This window comes from Triturus cristatus, chromosome 12 (genome assembly GCF_964204655.1).
Source record: "Triturus cristatus chromosome 12, aTriCri1.1, whole genome shotgun sequence".
Taxonomy (NCBI): domain Eukaryota; kingdom Metazoa; phylum Chordata; class Amphibia; order Caudata; family Salamandridae; genus Triturus; species Triturus cristatus.
The window spans coordinates 518,510,991-518,536,067 of NC_140595.1; positions in this window are offsets into that span (position 1 = coordinate 518,510,991).

Here is a 25,077-nt window from a genome sequence, read left to right on the forward strand (position 1 = left end):
CCTGAAGTGCACGACTCACACTATGGGACGATTGAGGTGCCTTTATGGCCACGGGAGGACTTGTCCCACCCCCCCTGTGCTGTGCAGAATGCTGGGGGACTGAGTCCCACCCCAGCTAGCCACCAGAAAGCAGGTAGGATTGTTGCAGGCCTCAGGCGGCCTGAATTGCGCAGCTGTCGTTGTGTATTGTTTTCTTATTTACTCTGGTGACTGCGGTCGTGTGCCCTACTGTGACCGGCGGAGTCAGATGTATCCACCTACTCTGCAGCACCGTATGGTGAGGGAAAGCAGAATTAATAGCCGGTGGCCCCACAATGCCCTCTCTGGCACCTCTGATCACTCCTAGACGCAGACCCCCGAACGCCCCACTGTGGGTCAAAGTCCAAAACCTCGTGCTCTCCCACAACCGGAGTGTCACACACCCCCCAGGCCTAGCACGAGTTGCAGAGATCCGGCCGCTACTCCCTTACTGCCTCACCCAAGGCCACAGTCTTTCGCCCTCTCCACCATGGGCCCAAGTTACAATTTGTACTGGATTTAGATTAGATCAAAGCAAAGTTGCTCTCCTCTTTCTTATTCTATTAAGCTGCTGTCATAAAAGTTCCTTAATGCTTAAAACAGTTCAGCCAGCAGCTGAAACAATCTTAATTTGCAGCCTTGATACGCAATTACAGGCCTCAGTATGTAGTCTTAGATAGCGTTAATCAGCAAGAGCAAGCTCATTTTATACTTTTAGCCTTTTTTCGAGAAGCAGCCACGATGCTTTAAAATACAGATTTAAATGTGTAGTATGGGCCCTAGTATGCAGCTTGATCAGCAGGTACAGGGCCATCAAGGAAAGCGACCACCCTCTGAGGTGGTGAGTCCTGACCCATGTCGGCTCCCCGTGGCAGTACGCTCTCACCACTCCACCGGGACACTCAGATGGACACCATACCTGGAGACTATCAAAGCACAAATATAAGTTTTATACATGCCCTTATACCAAATAAACAAAGCAGCACTTACTATGGCCTCTTAAACCATGTAAAACATAAAACTAAAACAAATAACTACTACCCCCAAAAAATAATCATAGACTTTGAGCAAGCCATGATTCAAACCATTCTCAAAATGTACCCCGCCCAGCCATCCAATGCCGTTACTATCATTTCAAAGTATGTAGAGACACCTCCAAAAATCTACACAAAGAGGGTTATTACGATGGCAGGCGGACCGCCACCGACAGGCCGTCGGTGGCGGTCTACCCGACATCCTGGGCATCGGTCAGACAGCCGGATTACAATACTGGTGTTCGGAGTGCAGACGTCAGGGTAGGACCGCCGCCTCCGACAAGATCCAAGCTCCCGTCCGGGCAGTGGTCAGACTCTTATCCCTACGATGGAGGCATCGTCAAAGGGAATAGGATGTCCCTTTCCAACTGCCATTTCATAGTGGTCCCACCACCTTATAAAGGCAGATGGAAAGGGACTTTGGGGGCCCCTGTAGGCCATTTTTCAGTGGCCCTGAACACACTTGCAGTGCCCCCCACACATCCAAACACCGTGTGCCAGGCACCACATGCTGCCTGGCACACGATGAATGGATGTGCACAAAGTGGGTTTTTCTTCTGTGTCTCGTGCTTCTGCCCTTTTCCTAGGCCACAGCACAAGCTGCAGTAGAAAAAAGCAGTTTACAACCACCTGCACGGTGTTCTTATCCTAATAGGCCATGTGGGACCACCGAATCATTGTCAGACGGTCACTTGCCTGATACGAAAGCAGTCAGCGGTTCAACCAATTGCCATCGTAATGAGGGCCTAAGTGTAGAATATTCTACAAACAGACAATTTGCCTTTGAAATAAAAAACAATAGCACTAACCTGTGGCCCTGTCATAGAGGTAGCCACCAAGTACAATTTAATAATAGAAAGCTCTTTCTACGAACAAAATGAGACAAACGTAGTCCTCTAATGGACTATTTCGAAGACACTTAGGTTGGCAGACTACATCGCTCCAGACACAGACTCCAACCCAAATTCCAAATATTATGGTGAAATGTCAATGAGAGCACCAAAACAAACAATGCAGTGGAAGGGTGGCACAATGCCTTTGAATCCACAGTATCTATTACAAAGAGGGGAATGCCCAAAATTCACTGCAGCTCTGGGGCTAACAAAATATCCGCAAAAAAGAGTGTGACCACAGGAGAACCTTCTCAGTAACACTAGTTGTCCCAAACAAAACAAATGTGTTTGGGGTACCTACTCAATGAATTATGGTGACATCAGTTCAAAGCAATAGTCAAACCATATATTTTCAGACCCAATTGTTGGCATTGTTTAATTTTTTCCATTTTTTAAAACAATTATATGATACAATGAAAAGTTATCAACATCACAAATATACATAGACATTCTTATCCAACAGAAAACAAATTACAGGTCGTTCTTGGCCTCTCCCGACCACATCTTTCAAACCAATATTAGCTAATACATTGGTGGCACTACTTGTCCTTTCCAAAGGTTTGTGATCCAACCAACCAATAATATCTAGGGAAACACAATTTATCTTTATCTCTCTTCATGCACTTCCCCATACAAGAATGATTAATTCCTGATTTCCAACCATAGATTTACTTCTCCAAGAAGGTAAGTGGTTGATGCTTTTTTTGCCTTCGAGATGTTTAAGTTCTCATCAGGACCAGAGGTAAAGGAATGACCAAATAATTCTATCGACAGAACACATAAATAAATATCTCTCAGAAATATACCTGATAAACACAGTAACTTGTGAAAACCATGAGACCACCTTACTCGTGGTGGCGGTCAGGCTGCCTCCATACAGTGGACCCGCCTGCACTATTAGGAGTATGACGGTCTGACTGCCACAGGACTGCTATGACCACAGTGGCTCATGGATACTGCGGTGGTCTTGCAGCGCTCCAAGGCAAAATATGCTGGTAGTGTTGCAGTGGCACCGCAGAGCATATTTCGAGTTGCCTCACGCCACCCTTTTCATGGTGGTGTTACCGCTATGAAACGGGTGGTGGTGAGGCAACAAATGGGGCCAACTGGTTCCCCTTGTGCCTCTGGGCCTGGGGGTGCAGGCAGGGGGGGCACATGTAGTGTCCCCTGTAAATATGCACCCCCAGTTCCTGCACAATGTGGAATGTAAACCACACCATGCAGGAAGGTGCAGGCGGCACTCTGAGAGTGGCGGTCTGCCTGTGAGCCTGACAGACCACTACTCTCAGACCGCCACAGGACCACCTGCCAGAGCAGGAAAAAAAGACCTGATATGGCAGGCGGTCGCACCAAGGGTTTGGCGGTTCGACAGCAGACGGCACATTGCACTATCCGCTGTGTGACCACCAAACTCGTAATAAGGTCCTTAGTCTTCAAAATATATGCAACCTAGCACAATTTAACACAACAAAGTGATTCATTACTAAAAATAGTGTACAAAAAGTCAAATCTAGTAAAAACAGTAACACTAATACATTTAAATATAGACAAACAACATTATAACTAACTTGTAGATCTCCCCCAACCCCTCCCACCCTCAAAACCCTTTAAAAATCCTTATAAAAGGACTTACCTGTTCCAACAAATAGCAGCACCTTACCCCGCCCTGGTCCCAGGAAAATAGACTAAAAATAACCCAAATAGGGTGCAAGGTAAAAGGTAGTGGTAAAAAAAATTACTGCTAAATGAAACTAAAAAAGTACTATCTCCCCATAGAAATGAATGTGAAATGTTGAGTAAATGTTTACAAAAAGTAAAAAAAAATATTAAACATGTCAAACAAGTCAAAAAACGTTGTGATAAAATGTAAAAAAAATTGCATAGTATAAACTAATTAATATTATAAAATATATAGATTTATTAAATGTATACTGAAAAAAGGTATGTTAAAATAATGTTGAAATGTTCAAAATGTGTTAAACAATGGAAAGTAAAAGTTGAAAATATACAACATATAATAGTATTGAAATATAATTTACATGTCTTTTTTATCAATAACAAAATTATTTACACTTAACTTTATGTAAATATGTATTTTTAACATGAAGTATATATGATTGAATGTAAAACTAAACAATAAATAACATTAGAAAAATGTCTCACATGTCTTTATTGTAAATTTGTTAATTAATAATATCATTAGTTATAAACATACAACCAACTTTTTTATTATATTTCAAACACCAGCAATATTACTAAAATAGCACAAAGTATTTCTACTACATACAATAAAAGTAAAATATACTATTTCAGGTTAAGATTCTAAACGTAAAGAATCACACTCTAACATGAATCATTAAAAAAAAATACTAGACACTTTAAGGGTGACATTTACTATTCCCTTTCTAATTTAACCATATTGGGGGAAGACGTTTAGACATTGAATGGGTGACATTTACTATTCCCACTCCAATCTGTCCATATTGTGGGAAGGTATTGGTGAATAGAGGGGTTACTTTTATTACTCCCACTCCGATCTAAACCAGGTGCCAGACTCTAAAGCATTGGCATTTACTATTCCCACTCCAATGTAAACCAAATTGGGGAAGTTGTTGGAAACTAAAGGAGTGGCATTTACTATTCCCTCTCAAATAACAAACAATTTAAAGAAGATGTTGGGCACTGAAGGGGTGACATTTACTATTTCCACTTCAATCTTAAGCAAGTAGGGAAAGGCTGTGGATACTAAGGGTTTGGCATTTACTAGTCGCACTCCAATCTAAACCAATTTGGGGAAGGTATTTGACACTAAAGGGTTGACATTAACTATTTCCAATCCAATCGAAACAAATTTGGGAAGGTACTGGACACTGGTGGGGTGACATTTACTATTCCCACCCCATTCTAAACCAATATGGAAAAGGTATTGAACACTAAAGGGCTGGCATTTACTATTACCACCCCATTCTAAACCAATTTGGGGAAGGCGTTGGACACGAAAGAGATGTATTTACTATTCTCACATCAATATTTTGGGGAAGGAGTTGGAGATTAAATGGGTGACATTCACTATTTCCACTCCAATCTAAGGCTATGTTAAGAAGGTGTTGGACACTAAAGAGGTGAAATGTACAATATTCACTTCAAAATATAAACTTTTACACAAGGTAATACAAATTAAACATCTTAAAACCACAATCAGTGCTCCATGCTCACACACATTTTTTAAAATGAACTAAAATGTAATCTAAAAACACACTAACCAAAACTACAAACCTATATATACATATTTAGATATTAAAATATAAACGCATAATTACTATTAATAATTAATATATATGTTAAATAATTTACTACATTCATATAGTTAAAGCCATACAATAAAAAATAAAATCATAATACATAATTAACAATCATAACAAAAAGATTAAATATATTTTATAAATAAAAAATAAAGAATATTTTTTAAATAAAATGAAAATGTTAAAACAAACAAAATGTAAAATATTTCTTAAATTGTATCAAATGTGTTTTTCTTTTTTTTGTCCTCATTCTTCGAAAGATGCTCTGAATTCAAGAAAGTGGAGCCGGTCAAATCAGTGAAAGAAGAAAGCCTAAGAATAACCCCGGTCTCTTCTCACTGAAGGGTGGGTTGGTTTAACCCCCGGGAGCTGTTATCAAAGAGGCTTATCAGTGGTGACATGGGCTTCTCTTCTTCTACGGGCCTTAACATCTAGCCTTAGCTAGCTTCCCATCAAATCGGCCAAAAGAGCAGATTCATAATCATTGGACTAATGGGAGTATACATTATATTTCTTAAAGTTAGTAAATCCAATAAAAAGATAAACAACAAAAAACTCGGGAAAGAAGGTGAAGTGAAACAAGAATAAAGCTCAATATTGTATTAAGAAATGATATGGGTAGATTTGTGCACATTAAATTAAAACAAAAGATTAGAGGTGTATAGTGAAAACCAACTATCCCATAAGTCCCAAAATTTAGCTTTTTTACCCCTTTTACATGCATGATCAAGATTGGAAATACGTTGAACTGAGCCTATCCATTCAATATTGGTGGGGGGGATGGGTAAGATCCATTTTATACAAATCTCCCTTAGTGCCAGAAGTATCAAAACAAAAAAGACCCGACTCATCTACAATCTTCGTTCCTCCACTCCAGAGGAAGGTCTCCTAGACATATGGAGGGCAAAGAGACACACCTCAGTGACAGAAGGGGGACATTTTACTTTCCACAATAAGAAATGTGGCCATCGTTCGAGGATTGATTGCTTCCTGGTAGACCATATCACTAGTAAGGACACGCTCAAACTCACTCAATTTCCAGAAGATCTGTCTGACCATTCGGCTGTCCTCTTGGAAACTGCACTACCAAAGTGTCCCTCCTCGCGTAGGTGGACTCTAAATCGTGTAACACTTCTTGAACCGTCAATTATCGATAGGTTAAAAAAAATACAAACAAGTTTTTTTATTCAATACAAACTCAACAGCTCTCCACATTGTCTGGGAACCATATAAAGCCTTTTTGAGAGGCTTATTAACCTCTCTCTCTATAGCCCAAAATAAGAAGGCGAGGGAGGAAATTAAAGCATTAGAAGCAACAATATCTCAAACACAGGCAGCACTAGAACAGGCCCCAAATGACCCGAATAGTATACAACAACTGTCCATAGCCAAGAATGTGCTAACAGACCACCTAGAGGCAATAAATAAAAGGAAATGGGAAGCAAGTAGACTCGCCCATCATGAGTACGGAGAGGGATGCAGCAAATTCCTCGCGTGGAAAACTAAAGCAGACCACGTCAGGAATCTGATGAAGAGTCTTAAATGCTCAAGCACCAGTAGAATTATAGAAGAAGAGCCAGAAATCGAGGAGGCTTTTGCCCGCTTTTTCCTAAACCTTCACTCGGAATATTTAATTCCGAGTGAAGAATTGATGGAAGCATTCTTTTCTGGCCTACAACTTCCCACACTTTCAGTCTCTGATAGAGCTAACGTGAGCAATCAAATTAATAAATAGAAGTCTTACAAACCATCAAAACTTTAAAAAAATGGGAAAGCAGCGGGCCCTGACGCTATCCTGAATGAAATATACATCATTCTTAAAGAAGAACTAGCACCATTCCTGATTCAACTTTTTAACTTTGCTTTTATTTCGGCTCAGGAGTTACCGGTATCCTGGAATGAGGCCACTATTACAATTATTCTGAAACCTAACAAAAATCCACAACATTGCGCATCATATAGACCTATTTCCCTCTTAAACTGCGACCATAAAATATACACTCAAATTCTTACTAAGTGGCAGGTTCTATAATACATCCCGACCAAAAGGGATTCATGAAGGGGAGGCAACTACATGAATTAACCCACGATCTTATCAGAGCGATTGATTTGGCGAATTTATACGAGATCCCACTGGCAGTCCTGACTTTCTACGCTGCAAAAGCGTTCGATAGGGTCAGTTGGCCCTTTCTAATTAAAGTAATCCAACGCTTTAATTTAGGAGATGTCTTTACAGCAGCAGTAAGGGCCCTTTATAAAAATCCATTGGCCAGGGTACTCGTCAATGGAAATCTAACAAAACAATTTAAAATCTCTTGAGGAACCAGACAGGGTTGCCCCCTTTCGCCTCTCCTTTTTAACATGTATATTGAACCCCTGGCAGGCAAATTAAGATCGTGCCTTACCATCTCCCCCTTTAGTTGCAAGGGATGGGAAAAGAAAATAGGCCTACATGCTGATGACCTCATGATACAGACAGGAGAATTAGAACAATCACTACCTGAGATTTGGGACCATCTGGAGAATTTTGGGAAAGTATCTGGATACTCCATAAATCAGCAGAAACTGAGCTTATGATATGGAATTCCCCCTACAAGAGCGATCTTATAAAACATCAAGTAAGATATCTTGGGGTTCAAATTATAAAGAACATAGATAAGATAGCTCAGGTAAACTTCGATAAAACCATGATCAGTGTGAGACAACAGCTACAGGCATGGGAGAATCTCCCTCTTTCCATTATTGGTAGGTCCAACCTGCTAAAAATGTAAATCCTACCCAAATTTACTTTTTTATTTGACACAATTCCATTAGAATTTTTAAAAGTCTGGTTTAGGAAAGCACAAGGGCTATTTTCCTCCTTCATCTGGGGTAGAAAAAATCCTAGAATCTCCCAGAAGAAGCTTAGGAGGAAGAAGGCAAATGGTGGTATAGCCACCCCGGACTTATACTTATATTATTGCGCTTTTCACTTGAAAAACTCATGCCAACTATTGAATAACAGCTCGACCTACTCACCGCTTTTTAAAGATTTAACTTCTATTTATAAGACACGAGCAGATTCCTTTCTCCTAAAGTTCGGCCATTCCAAATTTTTTAAGAAGGTTAGACTGAAGATTCTCATAGCCGCAGTAAGAGTGTGGGTCCAGGTGAGAACACTGCTACATATACCTTACTATAACGAAGAAACCCCGATTTGGGACTCCCCTGGTACTCCGGCATGCTTACAGGATGCACTTTCCCTCCCTCTACGTAAAGCCGGGATACTAAAGTGGGGAGATTTAATAGTAGAAAGCGAGTTAATCCCATGGCAGTGTCTCTCTGATTTATCAAACAACTTGGACTCAAAGTTCAAATACCTCCAAATCCTAAGATGGATAAAGTCAATAAGTAAAGACATTGCCGGGAACCGTGACCTGGTGAAAGGGATCTGTATAAGATCAACTCGAAAAGAAGTAGCAGCATGGTACTGGCTAACAGTTGACACTGGAGAGGAAAAGCTGAACCCATTCATAGAGAGCTGGAAGAAGGACCTGCCGGGTGAAGACCTCGAAACTCTCTGGCAAGTATCTTTGTCTACCCTTTGGTCATATGTGAAAGCTGTTCCTTTAAAAAGAAACCATATTTTCACTATCCATGAGGCATACTGGACGCCACTGAAATAGTCCAAGTTGGGAAATGGAGCAACAAAGAAGTGCCCGAAGTGTGAAGAAATCAACGTAAACGAGGTACATATGTTCTGGCAGTGTCCCTCGATTGAGCTCTTTTGGGATCATGTGAGTAAGATCATCTCTGAAATTATGGGTAGAGAGGTTGGGCTTTCTGCATCCTCAGTTATCTTCGAGGTAACGTCGAGTGGGGCAGAAAATCTTACTTTTTCATCAAATGTGTTACATAATATTTAAAAAGTAAAAAATTTACATAAAAATAATTCTAAATATTTAACTTTATTAAAAGTTTTGTTTTATATTTTTAAATGTTCTACTATTTTTGCATTTCTTATTTAATACCTTGTATATAGATCTTCATTAATATGAAATTAAAATTGATTACAAATATTAATATAACAACATACATTTAAAAACTGTAAATTATTAATTTGCATATCTTTAAAATTATTCATTTGTAATTTATTTTTCCCTTATCCCCTAAAATCCCAATATATGCATTAATACAACAAAAAAGTTAAAATGTCAACAATTTCATTACTAAAAATTATATTTCTAAAAACACAAATAATAGCCATATACAATCAAACATACTACAGTAAATTGCATACTAATTAACACTTACAAACAATATTACATGCAACAATATTTTCTTCATCGATATTTATTACAATATTCAAACCAGCACAAAAATGATATTGTTACTTTCAATATTCCTGTCAATGATAGTTTTGATATCCCGATATTTTGGGCTCAATATTTTGTATCACAATATTTTTTCCGATATTTTATCCAAATACCGCGTCATCACACTTGTGCATGTATGCTCCATGGCACTACAGAAGAACAGCATGTTAAAATATATGCGTGCATGTGTCACAACACAAGTATGCACTTCCGGCATGACATGGCCATTATTTCCTTTTTATTTACTGTCAATCAAGGTAGACACTCATCTTGGACTTGAATATTAAAAAAAGGAGTAAAATGTATGTGAAAGCACCCTTGAAGAAAAAAGTGGCCTTGCAGCAAACTGAAACTGACAGGCCCTCAAAATAAAAATGTTTTCTTTTAAACTTGACAGGAAGGGGCAGGGAAGCAATGGAGGGGCGAGTTGAGGGTAAGTCATTATCGAAGCAAGGGCACAGATCAACGGAGGAACTTGGGGGACGGGTTGAAAAACAAAATAAAAAAAGCCAGACTGAGAGGGGTGGCGGAAGCAGCAGATGAGTTGGGAGGTCGAGGGGATCAACACATGAATAGTACAGAATGTGAAGGGAAAGCAGCACACAAAGAAGACTAAAGGAAAACATATGCACGCCCATGAAGTGCTTAAATCAAAATGTGTAAATTTCTTGAGTGTTAGTAGAAGAAAGGATACAAGTCATTTAATCAAAAGGATGGTAAAGTAGCTATAACTCAGGGAAGCAACAAACACCTGAAGAGAAAGGAAAGCCATTGAATAAGAAGCAATCAAATCAAAATGACAAGTGACCCAACAAATGGTAAGCAACTGGCTTATAGCCAATGTAAATATTGGCAGTGTCCAAAATAGGTCTTCATCATCGACAGCTAAGAGTGTATCCAGGCAAGCTCTTTTTAGCAATACCTAGAAAGTGCTAATACACTCTCCAGCAGAACACATAAGACTGCTGGCCAATCTCTGCCTACTTTAAAAGATAAAAGAGCATACGTCATTGACTGACCATTTTTTTTGCTGAAGAGGGGTGACCCAAAACCCCTCTCTGCACCTATTCTGTATTTTTATTTTTTGTGTTTTTGAAAGTTAAGGTATACAGAAAAAGCTGTTTGTTGCCAGACCTAATAACAGCAGGCACGATGACTTTCTAATGTGTAAATTGGAATTTGCTTTGTGAAGAGTCTTATTGAGCAATATTATCCAAATTAACTGATCGTTTAAAAATCAATTTTTCTAAGATAATTGTGTTCGCATTTGATATGTCAATTTTTGAGAAAGTAGAAGGTATCTATTCCCACCCTTCAAGAAATTCTCTATTTGTCTTTTAATAACAGAAACACATTCTCTGTAGGTAAACACGTGTGTTCCATCAGGCTACAACTTAAGGACTTAATTCACAAAGGGCCTCTGCACTTGTGGCAAAGGCTCCGCAATGGGTGTGGGGGGAGGGTCTCTTCACTCGGGGTGGAATCTCCACAATGAGAATTCTTATTGTGAAGATTCTGCCACAAGTGTAGAGATTTCCCCACAACTGCGGGGTCTCTGCCATGAGTGCCGGGCCCTTTGTGAATCAGGCAGCAGCGGCCTGTGCACAGGTGATGACACGGGAAAATTAAATAAAGAAATACATTTTCCCTCGTCGTCGTCTGTCGAAATTCCCCCCCCCCCCCCAAACCGGCCCCACCACCCCCACCACTCTTACCTGCATGGGCCACGGCTGGAACCAGGCCCTCAGTGAACAAGCGAGACTTCAAAACAGCTGTGTGTTTTTTTATGCACAATTGACGAATTTCACATAAAAAAGCACCCCTACTTCAGAGAATAGGAAAATGCACTTTTTACGAGTCTGAGGTGTGTGCCACAAAATAAAACTTCGCCTGGATGGGCTACTCAAGCATGGATATTGAAACTTGAAAGTTCTGTAGAATCTTTGTACATAAATGCAGCTTACATGGATATCTTAAAAGCCTGCCATGGATTTAGCCCATCTTAACTCAAATTTTGCACCATTGAGAGTTGATAAAATGTGCCCTCATAGCAGGAGCAGTATCACAGGCACTGCTGTTTTGGTCACTAGCCTGTTGGCAAATCACAGCAACACAATCAAGTAATACATAAACAAAAAATCAATGATATATGTGGCAGGGGAGGACATTTTTTGCATTTGTGGATTTAGTTTGAAAGGTCCTATTGCCCCAAACTTGCCGGTGTTTCAACCCATAATTAATCAAGGGTCGTCATCAGGACAGAAATACTTTGAGCAGAAGCAATAAGGGCCATTTGTCACAAAGGTCAAGAAGGGCTTATTGCTCGCTTTAATTTAGTTACTTATAAATACATATGATTGCCTTAATTTAGTTACTTCTAAATGAATACTGCTGTGCCCGGCAGTATTCATTTAGAAGTAACTAAATTAAGGCGCTCGATGGGGTGTAGTTTCATTCCTATATTCAGCTCTATCCAGCCCTTTGGTGACCCTTGACCGATTATGGGTTGAAATGCTGTTGATGTTGCGCCAATTGGACCTTTTTCTGATTAAATCCACAAATATTTTGATACTGAGATTCTATACAACCAAGTTGTCCATTGCTTCCCTCTATTTTTGTTTCACACTTCTGTATGTTTCCCCTCTGTGCACTATGTAATTACTTGAGCACCGAGCACAGCTATGAACAATTAAATTATGTCTATTTTTTTACTTAAATAATGAGTATTGTAACATTTCATTTATTGGATCAAAAAACGTTCTCATTTATTGTTCACACCTTTTGGAAATGAATTAAATTATCCCGCTGTGCATTGTGTTGCATTGAGTATGACTGTAAACAATTTATTGCTGATACAAGTTACTTATTCCGCTAGGGACCATCCTTCTTTTGCGGATCCGAAATGAATGGCATGTTTAAAATGTGTCTGGCCTGCTCTGGCTCATCTGTGTCTATGGTGTGTCTCTAAGAGGTCCATGTACCTACTTTATGACATATCTGTAGTGATGCATTTTCTCTGGTGGTGTGGGCTGCTTCAGTGACATGTCCCTGTCTGTTAGAAATCTGTCGGTGGTCTACAACATGTCTCTGGCAGAATGTGGCACTTCCCTAACTGGGTCGAAGGCACCAATAATTGGGTGTAACATATCCTTGGCTTGATGAGACCCAATCATGGTATGGAACAACAGTGTGCGAAATGTGAGATTCCTCTTGACCTGTGTGATGTATTTATGTTCTTGACAAGTTCTTGGTAGCATATGATGCATGTGTGTCTATGATAAGCTTGGCAGAGTGTGCCATGCTCCTACCCGGGTGTGATCTATTTGTCTCTGATGTCTATTTGCCAGACGTTATAATGTATGACTGCCGCGTGTGTCATGCTGTGATTGGAACTGGGGGGAGACGTCAGCACCCAGTCCTCCATATCTCATCGCTGAGGCACAGGTACCCACTTCCTGCCCTTGGAGTGGTCCAGGGGTGGGAAGGATGTAAGGAAATCTATCTTTGGTAATTTTACGGAAAGCATGATGGGACAAACATCAACCCGGACCTCCGAGAAATAAAGGAGTTGCAGCTACTAATGGTCTACTAAACGAATTCTGAACACAGGTGTACGTTTTGATATTTTTCTTCATTTTCAGTTTTCACGCAGTCACAAAGAGCTAATTTACTTTGTTTTCCAAATAAGTATTTCTGCAAGCTGGTTGCACGTTTAAAGATGTCAATTAATGTTATTTTCTGCATGGGATATAAGCATCTGATGGTGATTTTACGCTTATGCTGAAATAATATTTGAAGACCCTATGTGAAGATTTGGCTCTCAACAGACTCACTGAATAATTGAAAATTGTATTTTTTTTTGTCAGCCTGTACATACACTGTTGATGGCGCATAGAGAAAGATGCATTGCAATATGTCTTTAAAAAAGATCAAGAAAGCATATCCCAGCAACACGGTGTTGGCACCGCTGATTTGTCTGCACGATGGAAGCTCAAAGGTGTGCGATTAACATCTTATTTTTAAGAGTGTCACACTTGCCGCATTACTGTATTTTTTATTCTGCCAGTAGCTAGGGGGTGGCCTGGGGGCTGAACCCTTATTCCCATATATTGTCGGTCCCTCTCGAAACAAAGCTGCACAGACCTCGAGGCATTTCTTCAAGATTGACAAAAACAATTAGAAGATCAAATGAGAAGCTTTGTCAGCCTACATGTAAATAGCAATAACACGAGACCGAACTGCAAAAGAGACAGGATGCCACCTTTTTAGAGAGTTTGCAGTGTGGTAAAGTATTAGTAAGAGGTTATTTGGGAAGATACTAAACATAGTTAACCAGTTTTTTAATTGGAACAGAGACATCTTTATATGTTTTGCAATCAAGTCGCCATTTAACTTGTAGAATTGTCCCAGGCATGATTTTAAGGAGATCAGGTAGTTTTATGTAAATTTAGTAGTTGTGCATTAGGAATCTTATGTATTGTTCTTGTTGATATAAGCGTATTTTCTATAGCCTGCTTTGCCCACACCTTTTTCTCACTGAGCTGACTCTCTCACTAAACTCTTTTGAAATCGACCGAGGTCATTACATTATAAAGCTGTGTAAATACCACGCCCACCTTTGACTTGTGAATCTCTCATTACAGTTTTGAGTGTTATCCGCAAATCACAGTAGTTAGCAACTGTTATCTCGTTCTAATTAACAATCTTTATATCCACATGCTGATTCACTTGATAAATATTCAAAATCCGTGGTACTGTTTTTTACTTTAAGGTACAGTTGATGTATCCGTACTGTCGGAAACTGGATTTTTGATTGAGAGGGGTGAATCTCAAGCAAAAACTGCAATGCTTGTCAGAGTGAACAACAAAAGTCACAAAATTAACCTGGTCATGTTCTACCTTTTGCAACTGGGGACTACTTACCCCTAAGGCCATATTTGCAATCTCTGTAGAGTTACCACCAGTGGGTGGTTTCTTGGAACTGACAGAGTCATCCAACTTATGTCCTAACTGGGAACCCTCAAAGCAACAGGGTTGGAAATAGGGTGCCCTGGGCTACCGCCCACAAGAACCTCCCCCCGTTTCTCAGAAGCGGCATGAGAACCCTTTCCCTCCACCTTACTCAGGAGCCTGTCTATGTCTCCCTGGACCTCACCCTCACTCTGCTGGGGGGAACCTGAACAACCCTCTTTGGGGTCACTCCCAGTTATTTCTTCTGGACCCTTGCGCAGAGCCAGTGGTCTGCTTCCTTATCAAGCTTCCTGGGGTCAGTAAGTTTACTATCCACTAGATGACCATGTGCTCCCTCAAAATCAGGTCATACAGCCCATTGAAATCATTGACCTTACTACCTCTCACCTAACCACTCAGTTCCTTCCTGGCGTAACCAAGGAAATCCACCCAAGACTGGTTTGGCAACTTCTTGCTATCCCTTAATATTATGTGGTATTTCTCTGGGTGAGACCAAATTGGTGACTAGAGTGGCTTTAATGGGAGTATAACTCATCTGGTCCTCTACCACTAGTGTAAGAAGAATATCCCTCCCCACTGGATACATGTGTTTCCAAAGGCTGTGCATCCTCAGGGCTGCCTCAGAGACAGAAAACCATTTATCAATATCACCCCTACCACATAGCTTGGTACCAGGTCTCGGTTATGCAGACTCTCACCTCTCTACTGGGTACTAAACGTATACTTCCAACATTACTGCTAGACTTTGAGTCTTGCTTTTCTTTAAGGTCCAGCTCTAAGGCTCAATTCATGAGCCAAGACCCATTTTCTTTCAGCTAAGGCCCTCTCAGCCTCAGCCTTTTCGTCGGCTCTCTGGGCAGCGGCCTCCTCTGCAGCCCTCTTTGCACCAGCCTCCTCCTTGGCTGCTTCCATCTTCAGCTTGGCTAGCTGTAGCCTGAACTGCCTTTCAACCTTCTTGTCCTCTAGCTCCTCAGGGAATAGATTGAGGGGAGAAATGCTGCTGTCTGCTCAGCATCTGCACGGGGCGTCACTCCTGTGGGTCCTCCTCTCTCCTCTGAAGTCATAGTCAGGAGGCTTTCTGTCTTCCTCCTCACCACTTCCTCCTCCTGCTCTTCTTCACTTCATCCTCCTTCTGAGCTGTGCCTTGTAACTGGCCCTGAGGACCTTCTGGAGCCCCTTCTCATTGCAGCTCATATTTGCTGGAAGCCCCCTCTCCCAGCAGAATCCCTTGAGCTTAACCACAGTGTATCTCTACCACTGTTTAAAAAAAAACATTTTATTTCGAACAAGAGAAAAAGGCAGACAGTGCAATAAATTCAAACATTCATACTAAATAGTCAAGTATAGGGCAGCTAAAACATATATATGCTCATCTAATTCATCAATTTACAAATACAATATAGCACCTCTTCCACACAGCAGCAATAACCACATGTTTTTGTCTGCACTGAATATGCATAAATCCAACTCTAAGCCCCAAACAGGAAGTGCAATAAATTCATACATTCATATTAGTCATGTATAGGGTAGCTAAAAAAAAGATATACAATTGAGACAGGCCCTTTGTTCAGCACCAGTGTTAGGGACCCCTGATTATGCAAAACCCTTTTCGTTGTATGTGCATGAGAAAGATGGATGTGCATTATCAGTCTTGGCCCAGATGCATGGCGATAAGCAGCGCCCTTGTGCATATTTTTCGGCTGTACTTGATCCTGTCGCCCGAGCATTGCCGGGGTGTTTTCGCTCGGTTGCGGCGACAGCTGTGTCAATACGGCAGAGTGAAGGAATTGTATTGTCCCATAAACTGTTGGTGTTAGTTCCCCACGCTGTTGATGCCCTGCTTAATCAAACAAAGACGCAGCATTTGACCAGTGCCCGTTTAACGGGATATGAGTTGACGCTTTTAGCTCCTCACATTACGTTAAAAAGGTGCGTGACATTAAACCCGGCCACATTGTTGCCATACCCCGAGACCCAGCCTGAGGCACAGAAAGCGCATGATTGTATTCTTGTGACTGAGGAACAAACAAAGGGTCGTATTGATCTCCAGGATACGCCCTTTTCAGATGTAGATGGAGAGCTGTGGGTGGATGGATCATGCCTGAAGCTACCAGATGGTACGACTTCAGCAGCGTATGCAATTACCACGTTACAGACGATAGTGGAGACAGCACGCATACCACAGAAATCAGCTCAAGCGGCGGAACTGATAGCGTTAACACGAGCGTGTGAGCTCAGTACAGGATTGTGTGTGAATGTTTACACAGACAGCCGCTATGCCTTCGGAGTAGCGCACGATTTCGGCCTACTCTGGAAGGAGAGAGGGTTTCTAACGTCACATGGGGTACAGATAATGCATGGGGAGTTAGTCCACAATCTTTTAACTGCATTGACATACCCAAAGAAAATTGCCATTGTTAAGTGTAGTGCCCATAGGAAAGTAGTTGATAAGGTTGGAGAAGGGAATGCGTTAGCGGATCGAGTAGCACGGGAGACTGCGATGCAGCCCGGTACTACTGCCATGTATGTAGTGAAGTCACAGGTGGAGAGATGGCATGATGCGAAGGAGGAAGTGCGAGAAATACAAAAGACCGCTTCTGACAAAGAGCGGGAACAATGGGCTAGCGAAGGAGAATTGGATGACGAGGGTTGCTGGAGAAATAAGCAGATGGATAGATGGAAATTACCCACGGCTTTTGTACAACCTATGGTCCAGATGGCACATGGGCTAGCACATGTTGGAGCTTCCGCAATTGTGAAATTGCTTACCCAAGTCTGGGAGCATCCAGAGATTGCTAGCACGGCAAAGAGGGTGGTGCAGACCTGTATGATCTGTCTGAAGTATAACCCAGGGAAAGGCACGCGAACTCCAGCAGGAGGATTTGCGACACCCACTGCACCCTTTGAGGTTCTGCAGATGGATTACATCCAGCTTGAGCGCTGTAACAATTTGAAGTATGTTCTAGTAGTGGTTTGCGCCTTCAGTAAGTGGGTTGAGGCGTACCCTGCGAAAGACAATACTGCAATGACTACAGCGAAGCTATTGCTGAAAGAGTTTTTTCCCCGATACGGCGTCTGTAGACTTCTGTGGAGTGATAATGGCCCTCACTTTGTAGCAGATGTTATAAAGTATGTCTTGAAGGGCCTAGGCATCACCCAGAAGTTCCACGCCGTGTTCCACCCTCAGTCTGCAGGACTAGTCGAGAAATATAATGGCACACTGAAGCTTAAGATCGCCAAAATCCAAGCTTCAACATCTTTGACTTGGCCAGACGCCTTGCCACTGGCGTTATTGTCAATTAGGTCGGTGCCACACTCTCGAACCGGCCTTACACCCTATGAGATTGTATTTGGACGCCCAATGAATATTTGGGGTCCACCAAGGCCTAAGGCCGTGTATGATGTACCTTGTGTGATGATGAGTGATTATCTGGCACAGTTAACGGATAACTTGGTTTCTATTCATCAACAGGTCCGAGAGGCGCTCCCTGATCGGTCTACCGGTGAAGGACATGGTCTCCGGCCTGGGGATCATGTCATGCTGAAGGTTTTCGACAGAACGAACAGTTTGGAGCCGAGATGGGTCGGACCTGAGCAAGTTCTTCTTGCAACGAGGACGGCAGTGCGAGTCTCGAACAGGAAGAATTGGAGCCATTCCTTGCACTGTCGAAAGGTACCGCCCGGATTGGTGGAATCTGCTGTGCTGACCGATCAACGAGACATCCTAGCAGCAGAGACAGGCCGTGCTGCAGAGCCAAACGACACTGAGGAGCTCTTTCCGGACCATACGACTTCTGGAGGAAGGCGATATCATCTGCGACCAAGGAAGTGAGGTTTCCAGTACCGGGACATACTGTCAGAACGGCCCTTGGGTTAGTGAAACGGAGAGCCGATGAGGCAAGGGGGGGGGATCAGCCTTGCATTAGTGTAGCGACACCCGTCTTGGCCCGCTGGTGAAGAAATCAACCGCTGCCCAAGGGGAAGAGTTCTGACAGACTTTTAGTTTCAGGAAGATATCAGGGTATTGTTTCCTTTGACATGGAGAAGAAGAAAATTCTTTGTGCGTTGGGGTTCATGCTAACAGTAGCTATCGTTGGTATAACCACATGGTTTGTGGAGGAGGCAACTCCTGCCCGAGAGACACTTGTGTTGACGACTCCAGTGCCTGCGGAGCACTACTTTTATACATTGCCATATCAAGAGTTGAAGCATCGACAATCCTATTTGAATAACACTTTCATTCAGATGCTGCATCACACCCATGTTGCTACGAATGCTACGAACTGTTGGATATGTGGGATGATGCCAGCCCATCAGAAGAAAGGAGGTACGCCATTCATACCACTTCCTTTCTCTCACAATGGCTCTTGTAGAGCATGGTACACTCTGTTGTTTGCCACTCGAAAACCGACAGTGGGACGATTGCTTTTCAGACTTAATAAAGAATGCCATCAGGACAAGAATGGATATCCACAAGCGAATGGGACAATTTGGGAATGGGAAGAGTACCGACCGGACAATGAATCCATCCCCTATATCTTCACGAACACCAGAGACACTGTGGGAAAGGACAAATTTGTCATTCAAGTAGCACAAGCCCAAGCGGACCTGTGTGTCCAGAGTGTGGGTTTTATCCCTGTTGGTGTCAGTGATTGTATAACTGTGTTAAACATTGATGGGTTAAATAATAGCACCTTCCTAGCATCCCATAATACCTACTTTGTATGTGGAAATAAAGGTTATTACCGTTTGCCGGCTGGGTGGTCTGGGGTATGCTATGTATCATTCCTATTACCTCCTGTATTTCTAGCACCCGCGTCATATCATAAGGATTTGAAGTTGTTGAATAATGTGACTGTAAATAGATATAAACGAACTTTATCGGTTGATGATGTGGATCAAACTGATACTAGCTTGCAACAGTATATTGATTTCAACTTAGGATTGTTTTTCTTTGTTGGAGCCGCTCTGAATAGTAGGAAGATCCGAAGATTAACAAGAGTGGTAGAAGCTGTGACTAATCAGACTGCTGCTGCTCTTGGGAATCTTACGGAAGAATTACAGATTACCAGAATTGTTGCATTGCAGAACCGTATGGTATTGGATGTAATGCTAGCAGATCGAGGAGGAGCCTGTAAAATTATTGGAAGTAGCTGCTGTGTGTTCATCCCTGATCATACGCCATCCGTTTATAACGCCATTAATAAGCTGCACAAAATAGCAGCTGAAATCCACACAGAAAACGGCACTTGGTCCTTTTCTGGTTGGTTTTGGGCGTTGGTTACTGCCTGGGGATGGAAGGTCTTAACTGGTCTCTGCATTATTACAGCAATTCTGTTCTTTCTTTGTATGTGTATTCAATGTGGACCATCGTGCTGTTCCGTATGCATTTCATTCTGCATTCCAGATAAGACAGTTATTGCTGATGTTGCCCGCCAGAAGGGTCTAGCTAAAGAAGTTAAAGGAATGATGATAATTGACATATACGATGATTATTCTTGGAAGCCAGATGTCTTCAGTAAATGCTGAAAGGGTCGTCTGTTGTAAATTAAGGCAGAATGTGATTAAGCATTTACTGAAAACATTAGTGTTTCCCTTTATCGTGTTTTCCTCATTATGTTGGCCGAAGTCCGGACTCCATTTTGTATTGACATGCTGCCACGTGTCCACCACGAGGAGAGTCCGACCTCTGTGTTAGTTGCTCTTGTAATCTGCCTAGCAACAGGTTATAAATAGCTCTCCCTTGTCCGTCTGGCGCATGCCCAGACTTGACCACATCTGTTATAATTAGCTTTGCTTGACCATGTGTTTTCGCGGGCCCAAGAAGTGTGTTAGCTCCGCCCATGTATTGATTCAGTATCAAGAATGACCATAAATGGTAATGTTCTTCAACTTTGTGGTATCCACCCACTCATGAGCCCCTCTGTTGTGTATAAAAGGGGACTGTGTATGCAAGTTCTTTGTGCTACTCCTTGCAATACTGAAGAGTGTTGTGTGGATTGTAGGACCACCCTTAAGGGTTAATAAACGTTGTTTTTGTACTTTGCAGTTTCCGTGCCAACTTCCTTATAGATTTCGTTACAGAAGAGCGAACCCTTGTCTCTTGCGAGCCTAGCTGGGGCTTGTATTCATCAATGTCATCTAATTAATCAATTCACAAATACTATATAGCAACTCTTCCACATAGCAGCAATAACCAACCAAAGATGTTTTTGTCTGCAATGAATATGCATAAATCCAACATTAAACTCTAACAAGGCGCATTGCCTTCTTGCACCTAAAGCAACAATTTGCCTTACCCTATGGCACATATCTCTTTTATCTAATGTACCTAATACTCTATACTTTACATTGAGAGAGAGTTGGACGCATAATCCATCCACATAGCCTTAAATCTGCGAAGCGCCCCACCCTCTTTGCATATGCCTCCTCAAACTGGTAGGTCCGAGCCAACTTAGTAAGCCACTGACCTATTGTCAGCACCTTTGACGACTTCCAGTTCTGCAGTACTAAAGACCTGGCTACCGCTATTGCAATACAGATAAAGTACTGCCGATATTTTGATAGCTGGGGCCCTATATGCAAACAGACAAATACAACCAAGTATGTTGATGGAAGGATAGGTAATGACATGTAGTGGCTAATACTCTTAAAAATCTCCTCCCAAAAATGCTGTAAGCTACAGCATGAAAAAAATATATGTATGCATCCACCCGCTCCATATGCCTTGCATCGAAAACATTGATGAATAATATGCCAACCATCTAGATAAAAATGCCATTCTTTTAAAGTTGGCTGCTCCTAGGGCTTTGTGCCCAAACTCACACACTAGCTGTCATTCTTTAAGATTAGACCTGCAGCCCATATCTTGGAAAACCTTAGGAAGCAACACCTCCAAACATTTAATATTCATACTTTGACATAGGAAGCAGTGCCAGTTTTCCTATACCACACACTGCCTTATCATTGATACACCTTAATATGGTTCCCACTGTATCATTAATCATCGAAAATTATTTTTAAGGAAACTGATTCTTTGGATAAAACTTAGCCATAGTGCTTGTATTTGGCTCCCAAAGTGCTGCAGTACCCATGTTATCAAGTTATTAAGATTATAAAAGTCCCCTAGCTTCCGAAAGCATAAATCGCTCCAGGACTGCAGGATCCCTTGAGAGAGCTGCAAACCCTAGGCCTGACAGTCTTGGAAAGAAGTAAGTGCATGGCTTACTGGTATATGCCTTGAAAAATAATTGGGTGCGTGAAACTATTGTCGTTAAAACCTTATATCTCATTTTCTTGGGCAGTTTTATTGTCCGAAGAAAAACAGATAATTTAATTGTGCTTTCTTTTAGCATATGGTATAAAAGAAAATTATTATACTTTGAAGGTGTTGCTGCTAATTGTATTGACTGATTAACCAGAGCCGCCTGATAATATGTTGGAAAATGTGGTACTGCTAACCCCCACTGCTCTGTGTCTAATTGAAGGGTGGAAAGTTTTATCGAGCTTATTTTTTGGCCTATATAAACTCGCAAATAATTTGATCTAGTTCCCTAAAGTATACATTTCTGCACTCTAAGAGGAAGATTCAGAAACAAAAATACAAATTGGGGGAGTATTGACATTTCCCGAGGGCAGGAGCCACCAGGTGTCACTCCAGGCGTCTAGGTGTGGACCCATGATGAGAACTCGGTTCTGTCCATGTTGAGTTGTGGGCAGCTGTTCTTCATCCACCTGGCGACTGCTTCCAGTCCTTCTTGAAAGTTGTGTTTGGAAATGTTGGCTTCGTTGGAGAGGGATAGGATCAGCTGGGTGTTGTCTGCGTACGATATGATGTTGAGTCTGTGTGATCTGACGATGGATGCGAGCGGGGCCATGAAAGACGTTGAACAGAGTAGGGCTCGGGGAGGAAACTTGGGGGACTCCACAGGTGGTTGATGTGGGTTCCAAGAGGAAAAGAGGGAGTCTGACCCATTGGGTTCTGCCGAAGAGGAATGAGTGGATCCAGTTGAGGGCTTTGTTCCGGATTCCTGTGTTGTGGAGTCTGCATGCTAGGGTACGATGTGAGACTGTGTCAAAGGCCGCGGAAAGGTCCAGGAGGATGAGGGCCACAGTCTCTCCTCTGTCAAGGAGGGAGTGGATGTTGTCTGTCTGCACCAGCGAGAAGGGAGATTTCAGTGCTGTGGTTCTTCCTGAAGCCTGATTGGGAGGAGTTGAGGATGTTGTTTCCTTCTATGAAGGAGGCGGGTTGACTGTTTGTTGACTGCTTTTTCCATGACTTTCGCTGGATACGGGAATAAGGAGATGGGTCTGAAATTCTTGAGGTCTGTGGGGTCCGCCGAGGACTTTTTCAAGAGAGGGTTGGTCTTGGTGTGTTTCCAGTCATCGGTGAAGGAGGTGGTCTCAAAGGAGCGGTTGATTATTCGTTGAAGCTTGGGGCGATGATGTCTGCAGCTCTGTGTTAAATGTGGTGGGGGCAGGAGTCCGTGGGGGGCAAGGAGTGCGTGGTCTTCATAGTCTCTAGGGTGTCTTCAATGTTGATGGCGGCCTGGGGCAGGGAGCGGTTGGTGTGGATTCCTTGCGAAGGTTGTTGTCATCGAAGTTGAGTCTTTTGCAGAGGTTCTGGGAGGGTGGGATGTCGGTGGTCACTGTTCTGTTGGGTTGGGTGAACTCCTTGATGATGCCGAAATGTTCCTTGCTGTTGTGTGCGTGGGTGGAGATTCTGTCCTGGAGTGCTTTCTTCCTTGAGTACCTGAGGAGTTTATGGTGGGTGGTGGTGGCTGCTTTGAAGTTGTCCGGTTTGATGGGGTTTTAGAGTTTCTCAATAGCTTTTCAGGAATCTGCAGGTTTGTCTATATTCCCGGAGATCGCTGGCAAACCAGCTGGCTTTCTTGGTGTGTGTGTTGGAAGTCTTCTTGAGGGAGGCGATGGTGTTTGCCCAGTCGGTGAGCCAGTTGTGTAGTGTATGGGCAGCATTGGTAGGGTCATCATCAGAAGTGGTGGGGTGGAGCTGCTGAGGAAGGCAGCAAGCTGGTCGTTGGACATCAAGTTCCAATTCCTGCCCTGGAGCTGGTGTGGACATCTGCGGAAGATGTTTGTTTTGATGGTGAAGTGAACGCAGCGATGGTCCGTCCAAGGGAGTTCGGAGGTGTGGCTGAGGGTGATGAAGTTTCCTTCTGTGAAAATGGGATCATGGGTGTGTCCTGCTTAGTGCGTTGGTTCTGGTACAATCTGTATGAGTCAGATGTTGTGGAGGTTGTCCACGAGGGAGGTGGAGTTGGCTCTTGGTGGTTGTCGAGGTGGAAGTTGAGGTCTCCCAGCAAGGTGTAGTTGGTGGAGGTGATGACATGCGGGGTGATGATGTCGGTGATGGAGTCGGAGAATGGTGTGCAGGGTCCAGGGGGTCTGTAGATGAGGGTGCCTTGAAGGATGCGGGACGGGTTGGTCTGTATCTTCAAATGGTTCCATCAGATATGTGGGCCTGTTAGACGGACCGGGAGGGTCGGCCGAGGACAAGGGGAGAGGTCTCCGGGGAGAGCCGTCTCCAGTGATCGTACAGACAAATAACTTCCCCCCCACAGACAGATACCACACAAGGAGATGAGTTAGCGTTCTTTATAAGCACTTCTTAAGGTACGTTGAAGAGGTACAAGGAGGTCTGGACTCAGGGGTCCCCTCGATTCAAGTCTCTCAAGATGGGAAAAGGGGGTAGCGGGATAGTCTGGTTACCAGTCTGGTAGTTGAGGTGGTATGGTGGGTAGCTCACAATCCTCGAGCTTGGTGGTCTAGCTGGTACGGGCCGCGGCAGCGCCAGCAGGTCCCAGTGAAGATGGTCGATACACGGTCCGCGGCAGCGCCAGCAGGTCCCAGTGAAGACGGTCGATGTACGGTCCGCGGCAGCGCCAGCAGGTCCCGGTGAAGATGGCCGTTACAACGGGCCGCGGCAGCGGCAGCGCCAGCAGGTCCCGACGAGGATGGATGTTGCAGAAGGCCGCGGCAGCGCCAGCAGGCAGGACGATAGTTCACAAGATAGGGCTACGGCAGCGCCAGTAGTCCGTCAAGGCTGAGTTCTCTCGGTGTCTCTCGACTCCAGGATACAACTGCCTTCCTGCTCCGGAGCTGCTCCAGTTATAGGGCAGGCGCCCTTTGATGTCCGGATCCTCGCACTTGGAGGTCGGAGGGTCCGGGATGAAGGTGTCCAGACACCCAGCGGGGGGTGGAGCTGGTGCCTGGGGGAGCTGGAGGCGATCGTCACCTGGCGGGGGAGAGTCCTTGGCGCTTCGTTCTCCCATTGACCTGCCAAGTGGTCCGCTCACCTCCTGGGTGGATGGTGGTGCCGGGATGTCGGGGCCGGCCAGGCCCAGGGTTAGGGTCGGGGGGAGGCCACGCGGCCTCGTGGCGCAGGGCCCAAGATGGCGGCTTGACCCGGCCGAGGGAGCCGGTGGTGGCTTGGGCCCGTGATACATGGAGGTCCGAGGGCAGGAGTTCCGTCGGGAGACGGGGT